The sequence below is a fragment of the Emydura macquarii genome, unplaced genomic scaffold (assembly GCF_026122565.2).
Source record: "Emydura macquarii macquarii isolate MOO-44397 ecotype Brisbane River unplaced genomic scaffold, CSIRO-AGI_Emac_v2 contig_1876, whole genome shotgun sequence".
In the NCBI taxonomy this organism is placed as follows: Eukaryota; Metazoa; Chordata; order Testudines; family Chelidae; genus Emydura; species Emydura macquarii.
Window position 1 is genome coordinate 19283422 of NW_027132013.1, and position 26618 is coordinate 19310039.

The following is a 26618-nucleotide window of genomic DNA, read 5'->3' on the forward strand; positions in this document are numbered from 1 at the left end:
CTGGCACTGATGCTCCAGTTGGCATTATCCAACTGCAAACCTGGGCCAGGGCTTCACACTTGCAGCTTGGCCACTGGTACAGCTAGCACAGTGGCCCTTCTTGAATCCCTGGGCATTCCCTCCAGTGCAAGGGTCGCATTCCGGAAGATTGTACAAAATGGCCTCGGAGTCTAGAGCACCTCCTTCACTTCCCTTGGAGCAGAATCCAACTTCAGGTACTGAGGGCAGTACCAAATACCAGGACACAGCATCATGAGACCCATTTGGCGCTGAGGGCGAGGAACAGTGTCCCCTGCCTGTTCAGAAATCCTTCTCTCTCTCCAGATGAGGGTGATGTGGAAGCAGACATAGTGCCCTCCCAGGATGATTACAGGGCACATCAGGAACTCCTAAAAAAAGTGGACCAAAGCCTGGGGATCCAGGTAGAGGAGATAAGGGAGTCCTCCCATGCCCAGAGGACATCCTAATGGCATTGGGCCCTTCAAGAGTGGCATTGCCTTTAAATGATGCCATTATGGCATCAAGGCCTTATGGCAAACCCCAGCAGCCCTTCTGCTGGTAGGAAAGAAAATAGAAAAAGAAATACTTGTATCTCAGCTAAAGAGTTCAAGTTTCTCTACACCCATCCTCCACCGGGCTCTTTAGTAGTGTCAACTGCCAATGAGTGGCAACGACAGGGTCAAAAGGGACCAATCTCCAGGCTAAGGATGCCAAGAAATTAGACCTCTTTGGCAGAAGGTCTATTCAACCAGTGGACTCCAGCTCAGGATTGCAAATCAGCAGGCACTCCTGAGCTGGGACGATTTTAACTCCTGGGACTCTGTGACGAAATTTAAAGAACTAATACTACAGGAGTCCAAGTGTGAATTTGCAGCCCTAGTAGAGGAGGGCAAATCAATTGCAAGGGTGTCCCTGCAGGCAGCCTTAGATGCAGCGGACTCTGCAGTGGCAATGCAAAGAAGCTCTTGGCTTCAAGCCTCAGGCCTGCCACATGAGGTACAACAGACCTTGCAAGATCTTCCGTTCGAAGGTACGTCGCACTTTTCCAAGCAGACTAACTCAAAACTACATAGCCTTGGACTTGAGGACCACTCTAAAGTTCCTAGGCTGTATACATCGGCTCCCTCGAGAAAACAGTATAAGCCTCACACGTTCACTCCTTTCTTCCTGCCCCCTGCCTGGCAGGACTATAGTAGGAGGAAGAATAGAGATTTTAGGAGAAGACTTCTATCCCGCTTGTCTGCATCCGTGCCCCCGCCCCCTCCAGACACTCTGCAGGGTTTAAGCAAGCCTTTTGATGGGACTCTTGGGCATGACATACCAGGTTAAAGCATGGATCCATATTCCTCAGTTTTTGTGGACCGTCTATCCAACTTCTATCAGGAGTGAACCTGGGTTACTTCAAGTCGCTTGGTGCTATGCATGATAGCAGTGGGAAACACCCTTTAGTGTAGTTGTTCACCTTCTTCTCACCCTCCCTTCCTGTCCGTCTTCAGGGACCCTTCTCACGAGCAACTTCTTGTCCAAGAGGTGCAGTCGCTCCTAAGGATGAGAGATGTGGAGGAGGTTCCACCAGAGTTAAGGGACCAGCGGTTCTACTTCCATTATTTCCTAATCCTGAAGGCCAATGGTAGTCTCAGAATGATTCTGGACCTGTGGAAGCTCAACGGATCCATGAAGAAACAGAAGTTCCGCATGGTCTCCTTGGCCTCCATCATCCCCTCCCTGGATCCAGGGGACTAGTACTCTGCTCTCAATTTGAATGACGCATATTTTCATATTGCAATCTTTCAGGGACACAGAAAGTTCCTCAGATTCATTGTGAACCATGTGCACTACCAATTTGCTCCTGTTTGGCCTATCAGTGGCCCCTTGGGTTTTCATAAAGTGCATGGCAATTGTTGCAGCCTTCCGGTGGAGACAAAGGGTTCAGCTCTACCCATACCTCGATGACTGGCTGATCAGAGGTCGGACCAAGGCCCAGGTGGAGACAAATGTAAAGTTAATACAGTCAACTTTCCAAGACTTAGGTCTGTTAATAAATATCCAGAAATCTATTCTTTCCCCAGTTCAAAGGATAGAATTCATCAGAGCAACCCTCAGCTTGATCTAACTCAGAGCCTTCCTCCCGGAAGCTCATTTCCAAGTAATAAGGGTGATGATAGAAAGCTTCAGAAACTGCTCTATCACCATAGCGAGAAACTGCCTAGAGCTCCTAGGCCATATGATATCATGCACCTATGTGGTACAACATGCAAGACTACAGCTCAGACCTCTTCAGGCTTGGTTGGGATTGGTATACATACCAGGCCAACACCATTGTCCACTGGCAATGTGCAGGAGTCCCACTCTTGAGACCCCAACCGTCAATGTTTCTCATCATAGATGCTTCGGCCATGGGCTGAGGAGCTTGTTTGGGGCCCCTGAGAACTCAGGTCCTCTGGTCTCCGGAAGAGCTCTCGCTACATATCAACGTCAGGGAGCACAGGCCAGTTTGCCTAGCCTGCCAGGCATTCCAATCCCACCTGGAGGACAAGTGCATGTCAGTCCTTACAGACAGTATGACAGCAATGTTTTATATAAACAGGCAGGGTGAAGCACGCTCCCCTCACCTGTGCCAGGAAGCTCTTTGCTTCTGGGAATCCTGCATAGCCCACTTGATCCACCTCAAAGCCTCATATCTCCTGGGGTCCCAGAACAAGTTAGTGGATCACCTCTGCAGATCCTTCTGCAACCACCACGAGTGGTCTATCTGTCCAGATGTTGTGAAAGGCATCTTCCAGAAGTTGGGGACTCCCCAGATGCATCTGTTTGTGATGAAGCACAAGAGGAAGTGTCTTCAGTTCTGCTCCTTCCTGAGTCACAGCCCAGGATTGCTCACAGATGCTTTTCTCCTCCCTTGGACAGACCAGCTCTTCTTCGCATTTCCTCCCATCACTCTAATACACAAGGTTTTGTTGAAGGTCCGAAGAGATAAGACACATCTCATTCTTATAGTCCAGTCCTGGCCACGTCAACACTAGTGCACCATTCTCCTTAGACCTCTCGTTAGAAACATCAGTTTGCCTGCCTTCATTTCCAGACCTGATCTCCCAGGACCATGGGCGTCTACATCATCCAAACCTTGAGTCCCTTCATCTCATGACCTAGAAGCTTCATGACTGAAGCCTGTAGAGCTAGCATGCTCTGGACCAATCTGCAATATGTTTTTAGGGAGTAGAAAACTGTCCACTAGTACCACTTACCTTGCAAAGTGGAAAAGATTCTTGATCTGGTCTATGAATAAGGGTGTTTCACCTACACAATCAACACTACCTTTCATTTTAGATTACTTACTCCACTTGAAATAAGAAGGCCTTAACCATATTATCTATTAGGGTCCATCTAGCAGCAGTCTCGGCTTTTCATCCACGGGTGAATGGCCGTTCCCGTTTTCTCAAACGATATCTGTAATCATTTCCTTAAGTGCCTAGAGACTGTTATCCCCAGGTAGAGCAGCCACTCCCTCTCTTGGACCTCAACTTGGTGCTGGCAAGGCTAACAGGCCTTCCATTTGACTGACTGTGTGCTCACTGCTCTATCTATCCTGAAAGGTGACCTTCCTGGTGGCCATTATTTTTGCCAGAAGAGTCTTGGAGATCCAAGCCTTTACGTTGGAACCATCTTTTATGATCTTCTTCAAGGACAAGGTTCAATTGCAGCCATATCTGGCCTTCCTTCCAAAGATGACCTCGCAATTCCAAAGTAACTAGAGTATCTTTCTGCCAGTCTTCTAGCCGAAGCCATATGTCAACAGAGAGGAACAGAGACTCCATTTGCTGGATGTCAGATGTGTGCTAGCCTTCTGTATATAACCATTTTGAAAATCTACTCCGCTCTTTGTAGCCATTGAAAACAGAATGAAAGGCCGTCCATTCTCAGCCCAGAGAATTTCATTGTTGATCACTTCCTGTATCTGCACATGCTATGACCTGGCAAAGGTCCCTGCTCCTCCTGCCCTGATGGTGCATTCTGCAAGAGTTCAATCACCTTCAGCAGCATTTGTAGCTCAAGTTCCTATCCAGGAGATCTGTTGAGCAGCAACATGGTCATCAGTCCACACCTTTGCATCTCATTATGCCATCATCCAGCAGGCTAGAGATTATGTAGGTTTTAGCCGAGCAGTACTACAGTGAGCATGGCAATGAACTTTGAACCCTCCACTTGTGCAGCTGTTTGGTAGTCATATACTTTGGAATGGACATAAGCAAGCCCTTGAAGAAGAAAAAATGGTTACTAATCTTCCGCAATTATTGTTCTTTGAGATATGTTGCTGGGGTCAATTCTTCCACCACATCCCCACCTCGCCTACCCCTCGGTCAGAGTTAGCCAGCAAGAAGGAACTGAGGGGGGCAGTGGGGCAGCAGGACTCTTTATACTGGTGCTGTGAGCGCATGACTCTAGGGGGATCCGGAGCTGACCCCACGGCTACCACTGAAAACTTTTCAGCAGCAGCATTTTTTAATTAATTATTAATTTATTAATTTATTAATTTATTAATGATCTGGAGGATGGGGTAGATTGCACCCTCAGCAAGTTTGCGGACGACACTAAGCTGGGGGGAGTGGTAGATACCCTGCAAGGTAGGGATAGGATACAGAGTGACCTAAACAAACTGGAGGATTGGGCCAAAAGAAATCTAATGAGGTTCAACAAAGAAAAGTGCAGAGTCCTCCACTTAGGAAGAAAGAATCCCATGCACAGCTATAGACTGGGGACCGACGAGCTGGGCAGCAGCTCTGCAGAAAAGGATCTGGGGGTAACAGTGGATAAAAAGCTGGATATGAGTCAGCAGTGTGCCCTGGTTGTCAAGAAGGCCAATGGCATATTGGGCTGCATTAGGAGGGGCATTGCTAGCAGGTCACGGGAAGTGATTATTCCCCTCTATTCGGCATTGGTGAGGCCGCATTTAGAATATTGTGTCCAGTTTTGGGCCCCCCAATACAAAAAGGATGTGGACAAGTTGGAGAGAGTCCAGCGGAGGGCAACAAAAATGATTAGGGGGCTGGAGCACAGGACTTATGAGGAGAGGCTGAGGGAACTGGGCCTGTTTAGTCTGCAAAAGAGAAGAGTGAGGGGGGATTTGATAGCGGCCTTTAACTACCTGAAAGGGGGTTCTAGGGAGGATGGGGCTAGGCTGTTCTCGGTGGTGGCAGATGACAGAACAAGGAGCAACGGTCTCAAGTTGCAGGGAGGGAGGTCTAGGTTGGACATTAGGAAAAAGTTTTTTACTAGGAGGGTGGTGAAGCACTGGAATGGGTTACCTAGGGAGGTGGTGGAATCTCCATCCTTAGAGGTTTTTAAGCTGCGGCTTGACAAAGCCCTGGTTGGGATGATATAGCAGAGGTAATCCTGCTTTGAGCAGGGGGTTGGACTAGATGACCTCCTGAGGTCCCTTCCAACTCTAATATTCTATGATTCTATGATTCTATGATTTTGGGCGAGCACACATCTACTGTGGCATGAACATGAGCAACACATCTCAAAGAACAACAGTTAAGAAGGTTAGTAACCATTTTTTCCCCAAGTTTCAGACTCTGATGTGGAAATATACGTGATGCCTGTCTTTGCCTTGTAGATTCTGATAGATCCATAGTGTATCACATTTTTTCATGGGGAGTTTAGGAGACAAAAATCTCTGCTCTATTCTCTTCAGTATAGCAGGAGCCTTTCTCCTCCAGTTTTAGGTGTAGGGGGGCTTGTGCAGTCTAGAATCTCATATTCATTATTTCCCCTCTTGTCATAGGACATTGGTTTCTGTTGCAAAGCCTTGGATCTTAGATTCGACCTCTGGTCCTTCTGTGATGTGATTAGGCCTTTGCCTGAGGACTCTTGCAACAGTGAGTCTGACCTCAGGTGTTAAGGTGACTTCAAGAGTTAAAGAGGGCTTATTCACCCTCTCCTAACATCTCAGATATTGGGTTGTCCAGGGCAGTCTGAAGAAATTCTGAGTCTTCAGCTCTGGAATTTTCCCTCACCTTGGAATCCTTACCCTTCCCTCCCTCACCTCTTACCCTTATGACTCTTACACACCATGGCTCATGTGCAGCCAGCCCAAACACTCAAATAGTATTTGACTAAGAAATCATTACATTCATTTAGATTACCGTCTTTAAAGCATTTGAGAGAGACACTAACATTCTGTTCTTTTTGGGATGCATCTCCTCCATTTACCAGCCTAGAAATGACTTTTTAAAGGTAGATGAAAACAAGGAAAAGGTTGAGGACAGAGATGATCCTTGGGTATCATGGAAGATTACCTCTTTGTTCCATGTGGTCAGACAATGGAACTTTGGCTTCCACCTCTCTCTGGTAACTATGAATTATTTGCTTCTCTAGCAAAGGTCGTGGGTATCCCATTGTTGTCAGTGGTGATAAAAAGATCACCTCTGCTGTTCAATATGCTGGAATTCAAGGAAAATGGGAAGATTGTTTTACTGATTAATTAAAGGTTATTGGTATCAACAAAGGCCAGTGGTTTATTGTGGTTTTGATCACTGCTTTGGCAAAAGATAAAAAGATGCAGATCATTTATATCAAATGCCAGAATAAAGATTTTGAATACACTTATTCTGTTCCAAACTCCTGTCTAGTCTTGCACTTTTTTTTGACAACAATAGTGAATTAGTGGATGGGGTGAAGCAGTAGACTTAATATATCTTGATTTTTAGTAAGGCTTTTGACATAGTCCCACATAAGATTCTCCCACACAGACTAGAAAAATATGGTCTAGATGAAATTACTATAAGGTATGTGAACAACTGGTTGAAAGATCATGCTCAGAGTAGTTATCATTGGTTTGTTGTCAAAGTGAAAAGTCACATCTAGTGAGGTCTTGCAGGGTTCTGTCCTGTGTCTGGTGTACTATTCTATATTTTTATTAATTATTTGGATAATGGAGTGGTGAATATGTTTATAAAATTTGCAATTGACATCAAACTGGAAGGTGTTACAAGTACTTTGGAGGATAGGATTAGGATTTGAAAAGATCTTTATAAATTGGAGTGTTGGTCTGAAATCAACCTGATGAAATTAAATAAGGATAAGTGCAAAGTATTACAGTTAGGAAGGAAAAATTAAATGCACAGCTACAGAATGGGGCCTGTCGGGCTAGGCTGTACTATTGCAGAAGAGAGTCTGATGGTTATAGTGGATCACATATTGAATGAGTCAATAATGTAATGCAGTTGTGAAAAAAGCTGATATCATTCTGAGGTGAATTTACAGGAATGTGTATGAAAGACATGGGATGTAATTGTTCTGCTCTACTTTGCACTGGTGAGGCTTCAGCTAGAGTAATGTTCAGTTTTGGGCATCATATGTTAAGAAAAATGTGGACAGATTGAAGAGAGTCACGGGGAAAACAACAAAAATGATAAAAGGTTTAGAAAAAATGTGACCTATGAGGAAAGGTTAAAACTGATCATCTTGAGTCTTGTGAAAAGAAGATTTGGGGGGGGGGGGTGTCCTGATAAGTGTTGAGATAGGTTAAGGGGTGTTTATAAAGAAAGAGAACGGTGATCAATTGATTGCCGTGTTCATCAAGTGTCGGACAAGCAATAAATCAGATTAATCTACAGGAAGAGAGATTAAGGATAGATATTAGGAAAAACTTTCTAAGTACAAGATAGTTAAGGACTGGAATAGGTTACTGGCGAGGTTGTGGAATCCCCATCATTGGAGGTTTTTAAGAACAAATTTGACAAACATCTGTCAGGATTGGTCTTGGTTTACTTGGTACTGCCTCAGCACAAGGGAATAGACTTGAGGTCTCTTGAGGTCTCTTTCCACCCCACATTTCTATGATTCTCTGTCTAGGCACATATATTGTGAGTGGAAGCCTATGCATGGCCTCAGAATCTATTGCAGAATTATTATTCTTCAGGTCAAATTATATGTGGTCCTGTGAATTCAAATATAAAAACCTTATAGCCTTTTAGATAAACAGTGAAAATAAGCAAATTCAGATAAAATTTAAATACTCAAAAAGCAAAACCCTAAGTGACTTAAAAAGGGGAGGGAGGAGACGGAGGGTTTGATACATCACTGTTACTTTGAGTTTGTGCCAATGAAATTCCACTTACATCAGTGAAGCTTCACCAGTGTAAAACTGGAATGATGAATTGGGCCCAAAGTTTTGATTCAGAATATATAGCTCAAGTCCTGCCCAATAGAAATGCAGTTATGTTTATTGTATGTTCCATTTTAGAATGAGATAATTTCTTAAAGAAACATTCTTCAGAAATACCTAACTGAGAAATTAAGAATGTTAAATTCCTAACTGCTGAATTTAGGAAAAAATACCAATATTGCATTACCAAAATTATGTCTGGGTTTGTTAAAAACAGTCTTTTGAATTGATGGCTACTGCTTTGTTGTTGTTTTTTCATCTGTTATAATTTCATTTCTAGTGGCCATTATTTCTGCTCCAAAAATAAGTGAACTGAATGCTTTTAAGGAACCATCACCTGAATTAAATGTACTTTGACAGAGCCAAGTCCTTTGAAAGACAAGTGCTTTATTTGATATCTATGTAGATAAGAACAAAGGTACCAGAGCTTCTAAGACATACGTATTAGGACTGTAGGTTTGGAACCTGGAAATGTTCTACAAATGAGCAAATGCCAAAACATGTATCACCTCATTGCTTAAATCGAATCCATCAATTCTTGTTCCTAGCCCACATCCTGTCAGTCAGTGAAATCTAAACGGTCTTTCTCCTCTTTTTGATTCCCTTAGTCCCCCCTTGGTCTCTCTGGCTCCCATTTTGCCACTCACGTTTTCCTGTCTTCCCTGGGACATTCCCTACCAAAGCTCTGGAGAGACCAAGGGATTTCTCCTCTCCCCTACCTGTTATGTGCTGGGAAGTGCACCAGAATCTTCCTTCTTTCATAGCCTGCTTTGGACAGCTTTCCTATCTTACTCCTGCTTCAGGTTGCAGCCTTTCCTGAGCTCCAAAAGGTATGTCTACACTGCAGCTGGGGGCGACACTGCCAGTCCAGGTAGCCAGATGTGCACTAATGTGGCTTGAGCTAGCGTGGTAAAAACAGCAATGTGAACATTCGAGGTTGGTCGAGAGCTTGGACTCCGAAGTCCATTTGCCCTCCTATGCCAAGCCAGAGTGTCCACATTGCTGTTTTTAGCATGCTAACTTGAGCCTGGCTAGAGTGATTCGGTCTACCCGGGCTGGTAGACTTGATCCTAGCACCAGTATAGACCTACCCTGAGAAGCTGCATGAAAAACAGGAGATTAGGGAGCCACTTGGGAGTCCAGGAGAGGGCACATGAAATTGGGAATATTACAGAGATACTAAACAGTTATGCTAAGGCCATGAACTCCCAATTGGTCTGAGCAGCCATTATTAGTTCTTATAGGAGAATAAGAAATTCCCCCCCCTCTCCAAGCTTTTGAGATTCATTAAACAAAATTGTTTTCATTTCTTGGTAGAGAGGAATCGAACTTCTGAGTTCTCATGATGAAATCTTGAGTTGCGAGTTGTCTGAGTGAACCTTTACAGCCACTTCATCTTTTTGCATCTGTAAAATCAAAATGTTTACCTCCTTCAACATCTGTTTTTCCATCTGTAAAATCAAAATGTTTACATCCATCTTGGGTGTTGTAATGTTTAATATAGTATGTCCTCCCATTCCATTTTGAACCCACAATGAAGAAAAACAAATAATGAAATATAGCTGAATTTTTAAAAGAACTTGCTGTTTTCTCCATTTGTTCCTGCCTCTCTAGACTTTTTAGTTACCATAACAACACAAGGTAGTTTGTTAAATGGCTTAGTTCCGTATTTTGGTTTCTCTATTGCTAAGGAGGTAGTCTTTTTTTTTTCCTTTCCTCTTTATGCTTAAGAGCTGGTAATATGCAAAATAGATGTTCTAATTTAGGAAAAAATGTGATAATACTAATAATAGATAAGACCTGTGAAACTTTAAACTGCAAAAACATAAGGAAATACTTACGTGTGTAGGATTCTCCCTTTTGTCTTTACCTTACCAAATTAATTGTGGTGCATTGTTTATCAGTATGTAAATCTGTGTGGAGGCCAAAAAAATTTCTTTGTTAAATAGCCCCAAGTTTGGTATTTTAATCCTTTTCAACATAGCTAAAAGACTTAATACATTTGAGATTTTCAAGAATTCTAAGATTCACTAGCATTGCAATACCTTACACTTCAAATACTTATTCTGTACTGTCTGTTCTAGCAATCAAAATTATAGTGCAGATTCACTGTACTAAAATATTTATCCAAAATAGATTGGTAGAGAGGGATTTCTAATTTAACACTTTCTTCTTCTTCTCTCAGTGCATGTTATCTGCTTCTGCCTTTTAGCTCTTTGGGTAGGAACTGTCTGAATAATTGTCTTATTCAGCAGTGAACAAATAATTTTGCTTATGTCTTGAACTGTGTATTTGGCAACTCTGTTGTGTTTGAAGGGAACCCACAATGGGGTACCAAACTTTTCTTTGTAGTTGATTTGTTTTCTAGTGCTGAGCAGCTGAATATGATGGTAGGAAATAAGTATGTTTGCTTTGTATGGTTTTGTAGTGAATGGAGCTCTATATTGGCTTAATTTCAAACTTCCAGAAAGGACATAGCTATTTAAGAGTTCAAGCCAAAATGCTATGTTATTACTGTATAAAAGAAAGCAAACACTGCACTTTGATTTATGCAGCATGCTGAAGTAGAGGGTGCATAGAATTCATGCAGCAAACGGAAGACTTAACCTGATGTTCATTGAATTTATTAAGTTATTTGATCCTTAGCTTCCAAAATGAAAATTAATGCTTTGTATATAAAGATGCACTCCCTTCAACATATTTTAAAAATCTAATAATGCCATATTGTCCTGTCCCATGTCGACTATGTGCAATATTTATGGGAAAACAGGTTTCCTTTACAAATACATGTGTAAAATGTCTGTTGCATGTTTTCTAAACACTTGCTTTGTTTTATCAAGTAACAAACAACTGATCAGAGCTAAACAAGCATAAGGTCACCTTCTCTCTGAAATTAACATGTCATCTCTTTATGGGATTCAGACATTCATTGGATTCAAAATTTGTGATCCAAGAACATTCCAGGACTGTTCTATATTTAAAATATGTATTTTTGTACAGGACTTATAAAAAAAATCATTTGTTCTGCTGATCTGTTTTTCCACTTATTTTTTGTTTTTTAGGAATGGTTATTGCAGCAGGTTTTATACTTCTTTATACTATATAAATGTCAGGCAGGTACAAATACTTAAATTCAGTATTAGTCAGATGAATTTCCACCATGGTTCCAGTGGACATGTTAATTTGTTCATTAGTCAATTTCTGTGCTATCTACAAGTTTTCTTTTACATTTTTTTAAAAAAATGGAATGATGCTTTGCTCAATAAATCACAAGTTTTGTCTCAATTCAGGACTATGGTATGGAAGTTAATTCATAGTCCACCGGATTCTTGCTTAATAAAAAATAGATTTGTGTGTTAAATGGAACAATAGTATTTAATCTGAAAAGCCTTCTTTTTCCCTCTCTCAGCTGAGTGATTTGCTGATTGGGCAAAAGGAGCTAATGTCTATTAGGTCAGCATAACTCTGGGCTCTTTTGGCCTCTTCTCTTTAAAGGAAAGGACTAAAGGAAGAATCACAAATAGGACTGTTACTTCAGGCCTTCAGAATAAAATATTTATTTGGGATTCCAGGATACTAATGTATACTATTCCAGGATACTAACTTTTGCTTAGAATACAGTACTTAGTATATAAAAATTGGTCATCACACCATTTCAATTGCATACAACTTGTCCCCTAACAACTTGATATCACCATGGCTTTCATTTTTAACTGTAGCCTCCTCAATGCCATTTTAATTCTTGCTGTATAGATCAACAGACTCCTCTTTGCCTATAGACATTAGCATGATACTAGTGCAGTTTATTTGCTTTTGCTTACATAAAAGTAAATGCTGAGGTATAAATAAATACCTAGTAGGTTTATATGGGATTAAAACACAAATACATATCCTCTTCATAAGATACCTTCATCTTTCATTTCAGGTTTGTCCTTGAAGAATGATCCTATCTTTAGGATATTTGTGGGCATAATTATCATGTCTCTTAAAAAAAATCATTTTGTTTTGGTATTACATGCAATTCTTCCTGTTGGATATATTTAAAACAAAGACACATTTGGAAGTAATATTTGATAAGTATCGGGAAAATCAAAAGGTGCTAGACAAAATGTCCCTTTAAAAAAAGATTATTTATCTCATGTGTTAATTTATACATACAGAGTTCAAAACCTTTTCTTTACAAGCCATGACATTTAAAAAAATGCACTCTTATAACACACTCATCTTCACCTCTGCTATTCAGTGACAGGCAAGAGAATTTAGTCTGGACTATCTAGAGTACAAGAAAATTTCTACAGTATCACATTTTCTTTATTGTCTAAAATATAATGTAATCATTTCATGAATGGGAATAGTACATGTTTGTGTACTTAGGTTAGTTTCAAGAAACAAGATGGAAAAAACAAAACACTGAATTTTCAAAAGCAGCGTTGGAGAGATTATACATTTCTATACAGACAACAGTTATGAGGTGCTTATTTCTTTTACCCTTCTCTACTTACCTGTAAGTTTGTATGAAATATTTTTACCCCCTAAGAAAACCTTTCCTGATTCTAGGATTGTCAGTGTAATATAATATATAATACAATAATAATAAATATGCAGAAATGCAGCATCAGCAGTTACTAAAATACATAATTCTGAGTGAAAGCCAGGCATCATTGATTTCAGTGACAAAATTCCCATTAACTTTAGTGGTGCCAGGATGTCACCTATTGTACTCCAAACACTGTGAAGAGGTCCCTTTTTTCCTTTTACAGCAGGCTTCCACTGTCCACCCGCAATCAGGTTACCTATCCTCCCCAACTTCTACAAAATCTTCCATCCTGTACAAAATCCTGCATTTTGGCAGGGATTAGACTAGATGACCCTTGCAGTCCCTTCTAATCCTACATTTCTGTGATTCTATACTTGCCTCCATGTCTAGAACCAGGATCCTCTATGTTCCCCGTACTTACATGCTTCCTCTGCACTCTCCTCCACTCTTGCAATAAAATCAGGTTCTCTTTGAATCACTATAATATTGTTCTCCTGTATCAGCCCTCTAACTGATTTGCCCCTCACCCCATCAAAGTCATCCCTCCCAGCAAGCTATCTGCAGCTATTTTCTCCTTAGAAAGGTGCTCACAATCTATCTTAGGTGATGGTTGTTTAGTTGGGGTGCAGATGGGAAGTATTTTGTTGTTGCTTCTTTAAAGGAGTTCATGGTGCTCCAAGTGCTTGTCTGTGATGTGTTTTTGTTCAAACTTTAAACAAAAATAATAGTTATATGTCTACATATAGTCTCCTTCTCTTAGTAGTACTTGATGCTAGATCCTAATGAATTTCTCATTTACCAGCACAATTTGTAATAGTAACATTTTTTTTTAGAAACAATATACCTTCTTAAAAAGACCATCCATTTTGTTGTTTAAAGTAGCCAGCTTTTTGTTGTATTTTAAACAATTCCACCATTCTCTCTGTCCCCCCACTGGCTTAAAAATGTTTGTTTCCATGCGAAAGGAGAGAAGCTTGACTGTCTTTTTTTTTCTCTTTTAACTTCATCAGTAATCCTATTTACAAGATATCAATTGATGTAATTGGCAATATTATTATATATTTTCTTCCAAATATTTTAATCATCATTTTCTGCTTTTTCCCAGGTCATACAATTTATTGCATGGATGCTGAAGCTAGAGACGCTGTATTGGCAAACATGCCATGAAATGATAGTAAGTTTTTTGCCTTTTGCTGTAATGCACTTTTTTGTAATTTTTTTTTCAATTGCTATATAAAAGCCTGTGATATTCATGTAGAATCATTCTACCCTATGTTAAGTGAGAAGCTTTACTACTGTATTATAAGATACTAAGCTGTTGAAATGGAAAACAAAAATAGCATTTGTGCCATCGATTTAAACATAAATGTGTTCAACTAGATTTGTTCAGTTTAAATCTGTACATTCAAAGTAAAATCTGGACAAACATAATACAAAGTTGATTAATTTCACCTTCTGTTAAATAGTGCATTGCTCAAGCAGTTCACTGAAAATGCTAATCTCCATTTTATTTTTAGCAAACCATTAGTCTCTCCCAGGGAATGTAGGAGTAATTGTCAAAGCTTAGCAACGGACTGCTATTAAACTGAACTGCCAAAACAGGTGTTGAGTGGGATCCCTTCACTTTTATCAATTAGCAACTAGTGGTTCTACATTTTAAAGGTGTGTGAATAAAACAGCTTTATCATGAAGAAATTTAAGGACATTTTCTTTTTCTTTTGGCATCATTTGATTGTGGCTTTTTTTGACAAGTATCTCTTTCTGTCTGTGCCCTATTGTGAGGGTATGTGAATTTGTACTCCGTAATTCCTGTCCTCTGTTCTGAATTTGACGTTTCAATGTTTATATTTTGTGTCTTTTTTAAAAAAAAAGCTTCATAATTAGCATGGAGAGGTGAATTAGAGAGGAGGGTGCAAGGACTAAGGTTTGTGGAAGTTGGGCATTGGAGCCAAGCTGGTTTTGGACAAAAATGGCCGGTGGTGTAGAGAGGCAGGTGTGTAGGGAATAAGATGTCAGTTTAGCTTCCTTAGCTTCCTCAATGTCCTCCTAGTTCATTGAATCTTTTCTCCATATACTCATTCCTTTGATCCCTTACATGCCAACTCAATCAATTGCCCTAAATCTATGAAATCTAGGACTTGTCTATGCTACACCTCAGTTTGGACTGAGGATGTGAATTGCAGAGTGCATCGAAGTGTTGTGCTCCAGCTGCTCCATGTGTGTGCTGCTGATGCAAACTAGAAGGTACCCACTTCATGTTAACATGGTTCTAGGACTAAGTTAACACAATCTGGGTACCTTTTAGTTTATGTCAGCAACATACACGTGGGGCAGCTACAGCACAACACTTTGATGCACTCTTCAGTTCACATCTCCACACTGCAGTGTGGGGTAGATGTAGCCTTAGACAGCTAAAGTCATTTAAATACATTTGAAAATGTTATCCTACAGATTTAACAGAAATTAGGCTGACTAGTGCTGAGACAATGATGTTCATCAGCCTTCCTTGGCTCATTGTCTGTGGAGTCCAATTCAAATTCAATTCTTTTTCAAAGAAAAATCTCCTAGGGCAAAATGCAAGCTCAAGTTTTTCATTGTAGATTCTTCCCTCAACTTGCTCACATACACGAATGCAAGCATAAATCTTGCTAGTCCCACCCCTGCTGTATGTCGCAAAAGGGCTATTATATTTAACAGGGAACACTTAAAAGTGAGTTTATGGATTCTTCCTTCTGTTTTCCATAAAAGAACATCTGTACATGGAGGTGGACTGATATATGTGATTGTTCAAAAGGTCCATAGAAACAAAACAGGAAAAAAAATCTAAATAAACACAGATTGTTAGCAGGGAGCTCTTAATCAGGTGGGGAGTCAATAAGAAGAAACCTCTGTTGACTGTATATCGCTGTGTGATGAATCAGGTTTTTTTATGTGAGGGGATGTGAGCTAATTAGAATTAACACTCTCCTCCTGCAGTTCACAACTGCCCCAGATGTATGTAAACAAAGAGTGGCTGACACAGGCCCATCAACCTCTCTACTAAATAGGTTGCTCTCAACCTTTCCGGACTACTGTACCCCTTTCAGGAGTCTGATTTGTCTTGCATACCTCAAGTTTCACCTCATTTAAAAACTACTGCTTACAAAATCAGACATAAAAATACAACAGTGTCACAGTACACTATTACTGAAAAATTGCTTACTTTCTCATTTTTACTATATAATTATAAAATAAATCAATTGGAATATAAATATTGTACTTACATTTCAGTGTATGGTATATAGAACAGTATAAACTAGTCATCTGTATGAAATTTTAGTTGGTACTGACTTTGTTAGTGCTTTTAATGTAGCCTGTTGTAAAACTAGGCAAATATCTAGATAAGTTGAGGTACCCCCTGGAAGACCTCTGCATACCTCCAGGGATAAGTGTACCCCTGGTTGAGAACCACTGGTCTAGATTGCCTTTCTGTCAGAGTATCCAAACCAACACAAAAGGTTTGTAAATCCCTAGAGGCCATTTCTAGCACACATCCCCACTTCTGATTCAAGGTAATTAGTAAAGACCTTATTTGTGCCTACATGACCTTTTCCACTAGTATTCCCTAAGTGCTTTCTCCACATTGTAATATATTTCCCTTTTTGGCTCAGATAAAAAGAATAAAAACACAACAGCTATTTGTTCTTTTTGAATGAATCAGGCTGGTTCTCTGGATAATTGTAGAATGCTTTTGATAAATTCAGACATAGCTGTATTTTGTGTTTCCTTCTTACCAGACAAAAGGATAGTAAAGAACATTGGTAGCTATGTAATTCACCACAGTCAATAAATATAAACTGTCTTTATTTTAACATTGTTATGTAAGCCTTATAGGTATTCCTGTTTTATTAATGCAGTGTGTGCACATCTGTGTGTGCAATTACTTTGCTTTTTCTATTTAGGACTAAGGCTTAGTCTTATATACTAGTTTAAGGCTGTAGAGACCAGTTATGGTCCTTTGTCCTGGGGAGATAGGCATTCTCAAGGTGATCGGTAAGAAAACTGAAACTCTTATTTTTCTAGGCTAATGATAAACTTTTAAATTAATCTACATTTACCCTTAGTCACAGCCTTGTATCACTAAAGCAGCCTAATTACAATTTTCCTTATCTTCACCCTGTTGTATAAACAGTTAAGTGATGGTTGAAATTAAATTTTTTAACCACAAACCAAATTATCATATCCTATGTAAATATAACTGTTCATCTGTGGAACAGTTAACTTTCTGCATTCCTCAGGACTTAAGTTGTAGATTGGGGGGCGGGGGAGAAGCTAAATTGTAAAATTTTCAATAATTTCCTAAGTCCCATTTTCAAAAGGAATTTAGGAGTCTCATTGTGATTGATAGCCAATGAGCCTTAGGCTCCTTAATGCCTTAGTCACTTTTGAACATTGTACGCAAGAGCTCTTAAAATGATTACTAAATCTCTGTTCAACAAACCATCACTTGACGTAGAAAGTTTTGTTAGTCATTGCCCTGAGTCTAATAACCTATTTTTAAGGAAGATTATCAGGAAATGTTGGTGAAACAGCTCTGATGATGTCTAGAGATCTCAGATTTCTTTCATCCTCTTATCTGGTTTTAGGTCTGATTATGGTGCAGACGCTTAATCTCATTGGTCAATGCTGTTTATCTGGAGAGGGATCAAAAACAATTGTCCAAGCTGGGGTTTTTAGATCTGTCAGAAATCTTTGAATCTGTTGCCCACGAGCTGTTGATATGCTTGTGGACACTGACAGTGATATGTGGGGATGTGATTGGGTAGCTTTATTCTTTTCACTCTTCCTCCTTTCTGCAGTACATAGTCACATAGGTATGGACTTCTGTTACTTCAAACTGAAATATTTACATTTTGAAAATATGTAAGGAATCCTAGCTAAGATTCCTGTGTAGCCACCAGTGTGGGCTTGTCTGTCCTTTGCTAAGTTAAATAAATTTCTTTTACGAAAGGAAAAAAAAACTATGGGTTGAGCCCATATCTGCAAAAGGAATGACACTTAAGGTATGTCTACACTGCTGGGGCTGCAGGGATCAGTGTGGCGGGATCAATTGAGTGGGCTGCGGAGACCCGTTCAGTTGAACTTGGAAGTGCTCTCCTGTCGACGCAATTAATGCACCCCCACAACGAAAAGAGTAAGGCTGCGTCAACCGGAGGGCATCTCCTGTCAACACAGCACAGTGGAGACACTGCGGTATGGCAACGTAAGTCAGTCAAGGGGAGATACATAACGTTACGAGCTTGTGTATCTCCCATTGACCGCCGGTGGCAGCATAGACTAGGCCTTAGAAAAAGCAATAGTTGAAGGAAAATATACTGACAATAGGGTAACATGGCACCTCAAGTATCTGTTGCTTCACAGGCATTAAAATTGTTTTTCTCATTTATTTATGATTGCATATTTCTTACTGCTGTTTGCTTGCCATTAATGTAATTTATTTTGAAATTGCAAAGCCAAATGTTCAAAGGTCTAAAAAAATTGCGCGAACAAATTTGTCTAGATAGGAGTGGGTTTTGGGGTTTTCTAGAATTAATGGCTTATTGACTGATTCATAAATTATTTCATAAGTTATTGAATGCTGTTGGTGAACATAGCCTGTTAAAATAATAAACACAACTTTTCTTCTATCATAAATCATTATTTCCCCCCCCTGCAGTGGGTGTATGGTAAACTGTTGCATCTGCTGCTTTCTTAAATATATATATTGATTAACTTCCTCAAATGAGAAAATGTGATCAGTCTTTTTTTTTTAACTGTGGTATGCTACTGTCACTGCAGCCCAATCACATTTTCTATTTCCACTTGTATTTTGGACATAATATTATCTTACACCTAAATCCACATTAAAATTGCACAGCTTCCATACATAGTTTAAGAACATCTCATTGATAGAAATTAATGTTTGTATATTAATATGAAATCATTTGCATTTTATTGTTAACCTAGACAAGCATTTCATTTCTGTGTTTTCAGAAACAACTTGTTCTATGCTGTTTAAAGTCCTGCTCTGAGACTTCAGAAAAGGAGTAAGAGGCAGCATGGAAGTATGTGGTGTGGGCTATCTTCTTTTTCTAAGAAGTTTCATGGTTTATTGAAGTGTGTTGTATAAACACGTTCTGTTCACCTAGTTATACACCGTTCTGCGTAACTACACAAGGGAAATTTGCAATCCTACATGATTGACAGAAGCAATATTCGGCTGATATTAACTACCCCAGAACCTTAAAATATTTGTTTTCTTTGAACAAAATGCTGCAATTTAGGTAGTATTGATAGACTTTACCTGCTTTAATATTCTCAGCATGCATAATAGAATATTACTATTTACTGTACATGCCATTCTGTTTTCTTCCTGATCATCCCCTTCAATCAATCTGATGGTGTTAAAGTCTCAGTTGATGGGGTCTTGGTTGCACTGAGAACAAATAGTATTTGCTATTCTTGTGCTTCTGAGTGAATATATAATATATTTCAAGTTTTGTATACAATATATACCATAAGACATTAGACAGTGCAATGCAGCCTACTTCATGTTATTGTTAGAACCTTAAGTTTGCATTTCTGGACAGTGTGATTTTAAATGTGCAATCTGAGGTCACGATTCTGCAATTTGATCCATATAGGCAGACCCCTGTGCTTTCATGGATCTCCATTGACTTCTGTGGAGCTCCATGTGAGTGCAGAAGTTCACCTGTGTGCATCAGATTGCAGAATCAAGGCGTCTAAGGGCAATACGAATGAGTAGAAAAATCTCACTTTTCTGAACCTTTTTTTTTTTTTTTTAAACTATGGTTATAATGAACATTCAGGATTACTGTGGTTTCACTTTTTCACTGTATAGTTGGTCAGGTTCACCTTTTGTTTGCGTGATGCTTTAACACAGCAACAAGTTAGGGATTTTTTTTTAAATAGAAAAATGTGATTGCAAAAGCACATACATTGGCATGAGGTCTCGTGAGCAACGTTAATACTTAAAACGATTTTAAACTTATTCTTTTACTCCAGTCCACAAATAATACATGGCATTTGTACAGCTCTTTTCACCTTTTTACATCAGAGCATTTTACAAAAGTCTCTCTCACCATTTCTCATATGGGAAAATGTAAAAATGTGAGTTAAGTGACTTATCCAGGGTCACATGGGAAGTATGTGACAGAGTTTGGAGCAGCATCTAAAGCTTCTTGAATCCTAGTTCTGCACATCTCCATTAGACCGTAAAAGGTTGCAAGTTGCTTACACTTCACATATGCTGCCAACATGTGCACTACTTTGCTTTCGTTGCTCCGGGTTTCCAGAGCAGGGTTTTTAAATCTCCCAGTTCTCTGGCTCTTCTGTGGTGCACTGGCTTATATAATTCAGAAAAAGCTATTTCATGTGGACCAATCCTGTGCCCATTCAAGTCAAATTGGGCTTTGTCATGGGACTAATTTCAGCATGACTTGAATGGCTGAAAACAAGTGGAACAAAAATTGGAAATAGCAAAGGGTCAAATGTGGAGAGTGTGATGCTCACATTCTCTGATCTGGTGATTGCAAGCTGCTTCTACAGCAGGCTGCTTTCTAGCAGCTATATTGTTTTTAGGAAAGTGAAAGCAACTCTTGAATATTATGCCTCAGAGTCTTTGGGGCTTAGCAGGAGAGGTCCCTGAGGGAAGGGGATTTAGAACCTAGGAAAAGATACAAAAAGTGACATCTAACGGGAAAGGAAACTGGATTATTAGGGTTTTGTGGCTCATGATGTCATCAGATAAGCAGTGCCTAATATGTTACTTAGCATAGTAGTCAAACATGTTCTGTGGCTGAAACAATCATGTCAGCTGTTCAGTGGTGACTATTTCTTGACCTGCTTAAAGAACTTAATACTTAACCATAATACCTTTTGCTGTAGCAGAATCCTTTCAGGCAGGGTCTAGTGATGTACCTACGCAGAGTGACTTGTGCTTTCAGATTGGTTTCTGAAAGAAATATGTACAAGCAGAGAGAAATTATTTCAGACAAGCAATTACTTGTGTTCTTTGATTTAAAAAGCAAATAGTCTTTAGTGGCATATTGAGCTTAGATAACTTTTAAGCATTTTGTTTACGAAGAGGCATTGTTCATATTCCTTCCATCCCTATGATTTATGTTGAAAGGTTTTGAACAGTCTGTAGATGAATATACTCAAAGTTCAAGTTGTGCCATTAAATCTTTTGAGAGAGAAAGTGGAGAGATTATAGGTTGGGAAAAACAGCAATACACTCTTTTTAAAGTCTTTCTTGAAGCCACAAATTTTGTTTGCTGAAAAGTTCCAAAGGGGTAGCCGTGTTAGTCTTTATTCAGCAAAAACAAGGTGCTACAGGACTCTCGTTGTTTTTAAATTTTGTTTGAAATGCCTTAACCAATTTGCCCTCTTCATTATATTCCCCTCTGGAAGTGGCATTCCTACTTACTGGTGATATATAGTAAATTAGATTGCTGACAAGGGTCACCACAGTTTTTAGTCAGAAGACAATTGTGGGTATAAACAGAACAAGCAAATAAGAGCATGGTCTATATGTCTTTCTCTCCTCCTGTCCCAAATCAAAGGTTTCTTAGCCAGTTTGTAGTAACTCTGCATTTTGTGGTCCCACAGTTGTGCTGCCATAACCATTTTGTTTTGAATTGCGGAAGTATTTATGACGAGAAGGATTTAAAAAAAAAAAGTAATTGTTAAAGTTAGCAAGAGTGGAGGAGTCCTTTATTATATATAGGCTTGGAAGGATTGGATTTTATTGGTAAATGTCAATTTTGTCACACACATACAAACTGATGAACAATATTTCCATCAATAATCAAAATTTACTGATAGGCAAAGTAAGAAAAATGCTGCTTGAGAACTTTATTAGAGTTAGATTAAAGGATATTTAATTTGTGTATTTTGACATGTGGTGATTCCAATTTGTGTTTATAATGGTTATAAAGCTTTAAATAGTTCAACATCTAGTGTCATTACATAATTTTGATCCCTCCCTCCTGTTGTTTGACCCCCTCCATAATTCTGTGCAACTGTGAAAATGTAAATTGGTTTAAAAAAAAATAAAAAATGCTTTAAAATAAACATCAATATTATCAGTCAAAATTATAAAATAAAAATCCAATTCTGCCAAATCTAATTAAACATCCGATTTGCTTCATCTTAAATATTTTGTAGTTAAATGCTGTTCACATAGTTGTTGGTTTGAATGGTGTGGATTGTACCTTAAATTATTTAAAACTGTATTTCATGCAGAAAAATAAATTTTGTTTTTTGACTTCTTAGCATTGTAGTTTCTCTGCTAGTTTTTTTAAAATATAAAAATTAGTATTACTCTGAAATATTTGCAGATATCAAATGTTGTTTTGTACGCTCCCATATGATTTTTCCACTCATTTTCTTGTATTTTCTTTTCTGCTGATAGTTATTGACTACTAGCTGCAGAAATAGTGTGCTTTTCTATAGGAGAGTTAGGTTACTGATCGAATTACTTGTTAGCTTAATAGCAAAGGAATATAGCACTTCACCTCTGTCATTTCTTCTCAGCATCAGTCAATATCTTCTTAGAGGGCTGATGTCCTTCCTTCATAGTTTTTAGAGCACGAAAGTCATTTCCACTTAATATTTACTTTCAGTCTTGTAATTGGTGTTATGAGTAAAATGTAAGTCCAAAATTTGCACTTCAGAGCTTTTTGTTTACTACCTGTTTTTCTCAATAGGTATTTAGATGGAAACCTGTCCACTGTCATCCCTTCTAGGTAAATTATTCTGCATGTGCTAAGTAATTTGAATTTAGATAAAGAACTGATTGCTAGGAGATGTCTTTTGTCTGTGAAGTCCACTGAAACACTGTTACCATGTGCTTCTTTTAGTTGAAGACTTGTTGCTGTTAATGTAAGTCAATTCCTTTCCTCCACATTAAAGGAAAGCTCAGAGTTCACGGGCACTTTGCACTGCAAACAATATAGATAAATGAATAGTAGCATTCCCAGTTTAAAGATATGGACACTAATGCTCCAAGAACTTAACTTCCTGAAGGACACAGGAAATCAATAACATAGCTAGGATTAGTTCAGGAATTGCTGTCATTCAGTCCATGCTGTGTCTCAAGTTGTGCATTTCTCCAAAGAAGCTAGCAATGGATGAAGATGTAGTAACTGATCAGTAGATTATCCCATGCCATTGATACCAATAAATACAAATAAGTCCTTTCATGTGTTAATTCTTTGCAATAGTAGGATTAAAAAATTTACTAGACACCTTCTACTGGAGGACTAAAACTACTAGTCAGAGGTAGACAAAAGTTAAAGGCACAGAGGCCTTCCCTGGTAAGGTCCAGGACCAGAAACTTGATGAAAGACCCGAATTGCTGGAAATGGGTAAGTTGACAAGGTTTCTCCCAGGGTGTTGCACCAGGACCCTGCTGGCGTAGTACATTTATGATTTAGCCTCTGGCCAGTAGGTGTCTTTAAAAATTTGAAGCCTCCATCCGCCTGTACCTGTTGGAAGAGAAGGAAAGTTTGTCTCTTCTCCCACTCTAGAGTCTCCTACCCTACCCATGGTAAGGGGAGCAAGTCTCCACTACACTACCCCTTTCTCAGACCTTCTGACTGATGCAAGGATTGGTTCCACTACTATATTCCTCCTCAAGCTTCATAAGTTTCTTGAGCATCACTTTACATTTGATATTCCTGATAGTTTCCCTGCTGTTCTCCAGGTTCTGAATTACAGCCAGGAAACATACCAGACTCTTATTAGTTAAACTGTTTCTGCCAGACAAAACCAAGCACCAGCAGAGGCAGTGGGAATTGTCTGCAGACTCAGGACAATTAGTGTCTTGTGATTTTTATCTGGGCTCTCACAATATTTGTTTTTTATTCAAGCTCCAGTTGCTGGAATTAGGTGATTACACACAATAAAAAAAAGATATTCCTTGCAGCCAGCCTATGATTTCCATCAACAATGTTTTCTGAATTGTTACAGAAGCCTAATCACTAATTGTCAGCAGCTTGTTCATCTGAGGGGAAGAGAGTGGCTGATTATTGAATGTACTAGAAGTCTCTGACGAGCAGGGTGGATAAAAATCAATGATTTCTTTTTAAATAAAAAACACTGGATTATTTAAATTAAATACAGCTTTTTGGGTTTTTTTAAACCTAGTTAAAATTAAATTTTAAATCGACAACCTGCATTAAGGCCTAAACTTATTAGCTTTTAAAATCACTTCCATTTAAATTTAAAAAAAGAGTTACATGTTTGGTGTCAAGTTTTAAAGAAAGCCACTTAACTGATGGAAGTCACTGGTTAACCACCTAGAACCAGAATTTTCTGAAGTGCTAAACCGGCTTTTGACAACAGTAGCCTTTTTTTCACGGACAGAGAGAATTTTTGCTTCATTTCAGTTTATTCAAATAGGTCAGTTCAATGACTAGTTGATTCAAAGGTAAAAAACCATGGGAGTTGAAAATCCATGCAACTAGTACATACAATAATAGCATAAACACACCGTCCTTCATGGTAGCGCATGTCCCTCATTTGCTATGTGCACAAATCAACAGCAGTCTGCTAGCGCAACACAAGCCACATAGAAATCAACACAACCATCCACATAACAACACAACCAGCATACACAACAACCCCAAACATGTGAAGCCTGGAATGTCTGTTGAATCAGTGTGAAGTGATGGAAACACCTACAAGCATGGCTGTGATCTTTTTTTGTTTAGACTATCACCAGGTGCAATCATCACTGGGATTTATGGTCTATTACTGTTCAATTTTTAAGTTATCGGCCATTTTTTTTACACACATGGTTTTATAGACAGTGTCGGCTTTCATCTGCTAGTGTTTAGACATAGTGTTTCTATTCCTTCCCTTTATTAAAAGTTTAATGTTTGTGGTAGATGGTATAATGATGTCCATCGGAACAACGTTGAAACAATGGCCGTGCAAACTTCCATGCGCTGTCTTACAAGTGCGCCTAAACACCATTAGCTACATGGTAGACTTCTCCTTTCAGTTGTCTTAAAATAGATGGAATGAGCCAAGATCTGGGATAAGAAGTCCCCAGAACCCCAGGTAGTTTATTCTCCCCTTCATACCAGGTTGCCGCCAACCATTTAATTGCCCACTTAACATTCCATTTGCCATCTCACGTTAGGATAGTGCTCCCAGTTGCTGATATATTTCCCCAACTTTCCACAATATAATTGTCCTCTTGTCCTTAGCATTGTTCCATCCTCTAATCCAATACAATTGTGTTTTACTTCTCATTATAGTTCCTTGTCTTCCTTAATGGTTTCTTCCTACACCATCTCTCCAAATAGGATTTTCTTCCAACCCCAGTTCCTTCAAATGCCAATTTTAGACCTTATACCTGTGTGTTGTACTCGGTGTGTTGGTAGATGCTGTCACCGGTATTTATCAGTGTAGGCTGCGTGCGTGTGTCCCTGTGTAGATGCTGTCCCAGCTCTGGCCAAGGAACTGACACGGCTCTCACGATCGAATGAGTCGACACGACCACAGATTAGCTGAGTAATGAAGGCGCCCAAGCGAGGTTTATTGCGTGCGGCACAATGAGAAATGACTTACAGAGTATCTCTGGGTCAGTTTCATATTGGCGGCATTACAATGGTTTTGGCCCAACGGCGGGACTTTCCGTTATCCCCTAGACCGGACACCGGTATTTCCTCTGACATTCTCTTTTATACACTGTTACATACACTTTTGGTTTGCCCCCTTTCACGTAGGTAGTTGCCACCCTCCTGACGTAGTCTAATACCACCTTTTTCCGTTGATTGGCTGATTTGGGCACCGCCACTCCATGTATCATTTGTACCTATCAAAGTGTCATTTTAGAGAGTTAGTATCTTGGTACCTTTTATACCTACTACATATTTTAGTAATATTTTGGCAGTTTTACAACCTTGCAGAATTAGCACTTTCCTATACCAGTCTCAGTTAACTTGAGTGACCCCTTATACTTCTGTTCACTCGGGCTTTTTCCATTTAGGCCTTAGCCTGTTTTACAGGCCTTAAGCTCTCACTTCTTACTACATTCCCCCGCTTTTTGTCTTTTTATGGGGAGGATGTTTATCCATCGTCCCGGAAAAGCATAATGCATGGACTTAAAGGTAACCCAGTGGGCTAAACACTGTTATGTGGTCACCTCCTTTGTTGCTATCCATACATTCATGCCCCATCTGTCCCTTAGTTTGCACATTCCCTCGTACGACTGGTGGACAGATTTTATTGCCAATTGTTTTTGGTCCCTTATGGTGGGCCTGGGAATGTTAGGTCCGAGACCGTTTTTATTTAGTGGGGTTCAGTAGTTCACGCTGTAATAGTGCTGATACTTTGTGTTAAAATATACCTTTAATAGAGATATTAATTACTATAACCATGAATATATGAACTATATGATATATGTGATAATATATGATTATGAACCTTATTGCATTTGATATGATAATATTGCTATGACAATGAATATATGAATTACATGATATATGTGATAATATATGATTATGAACCTTATTGCATTTGATATGGCAATGTTGTTATGGCAGTATTGATAGCGAGTTCCATACCTCTTTCCACATGATTTTGGAAGATGGCTTTTTTTGTTTGGTGTCGCATATAGCAGCACGTGCCCACCAAAGCAATGACTGTCAGTCCCTGTATTACCATTAACAATAACACTGAGTGTTCGGACTATTGGGTGTAGGGTAATGTCTTTTGGGATTGCCCACCAAGGCATCTGTAATGCACTCTGTACACTATTTATTTCATCCATCTGTTGTTGAATGAGATTGGCTATTGGTATTAGAGATTTCTTACTTCTTGCCACTAAATCATGTATATTTAATTTTAAATGTTCTA

At 39.2% G+C, this 26618-nt stretch overlaps 1 protein-coding gene across 12 annotated transcripts in view; it reads left to right on the forward strand.

Annotated features, from left to right (window-relative positions):
- SIPA1L1 (signal induced proliferation associated 1 like 1) overlaps positions 1-26618 on the forward strand; it is a 394920-nt gene that overhangs the window by 194075 nt on the left and 174227 nt on the right. For 11 of the 12 annotated variants that reach the window (XM_067557845.1, XM_067557837.1, XM_067557846.1 and 8 more), the window contains one exon: positions 13813-13881. The gene's annotated coding sequence lies outside the window, so the exon portion shown is untranslated. Of the gene's footprint in view, positions 1-13812; positions 13882-18719; positions 18791-26618 lie in introns of all 12 variants that reach the window. The other variant, XM_067557840.1, reaches the window with a different exon arrangement.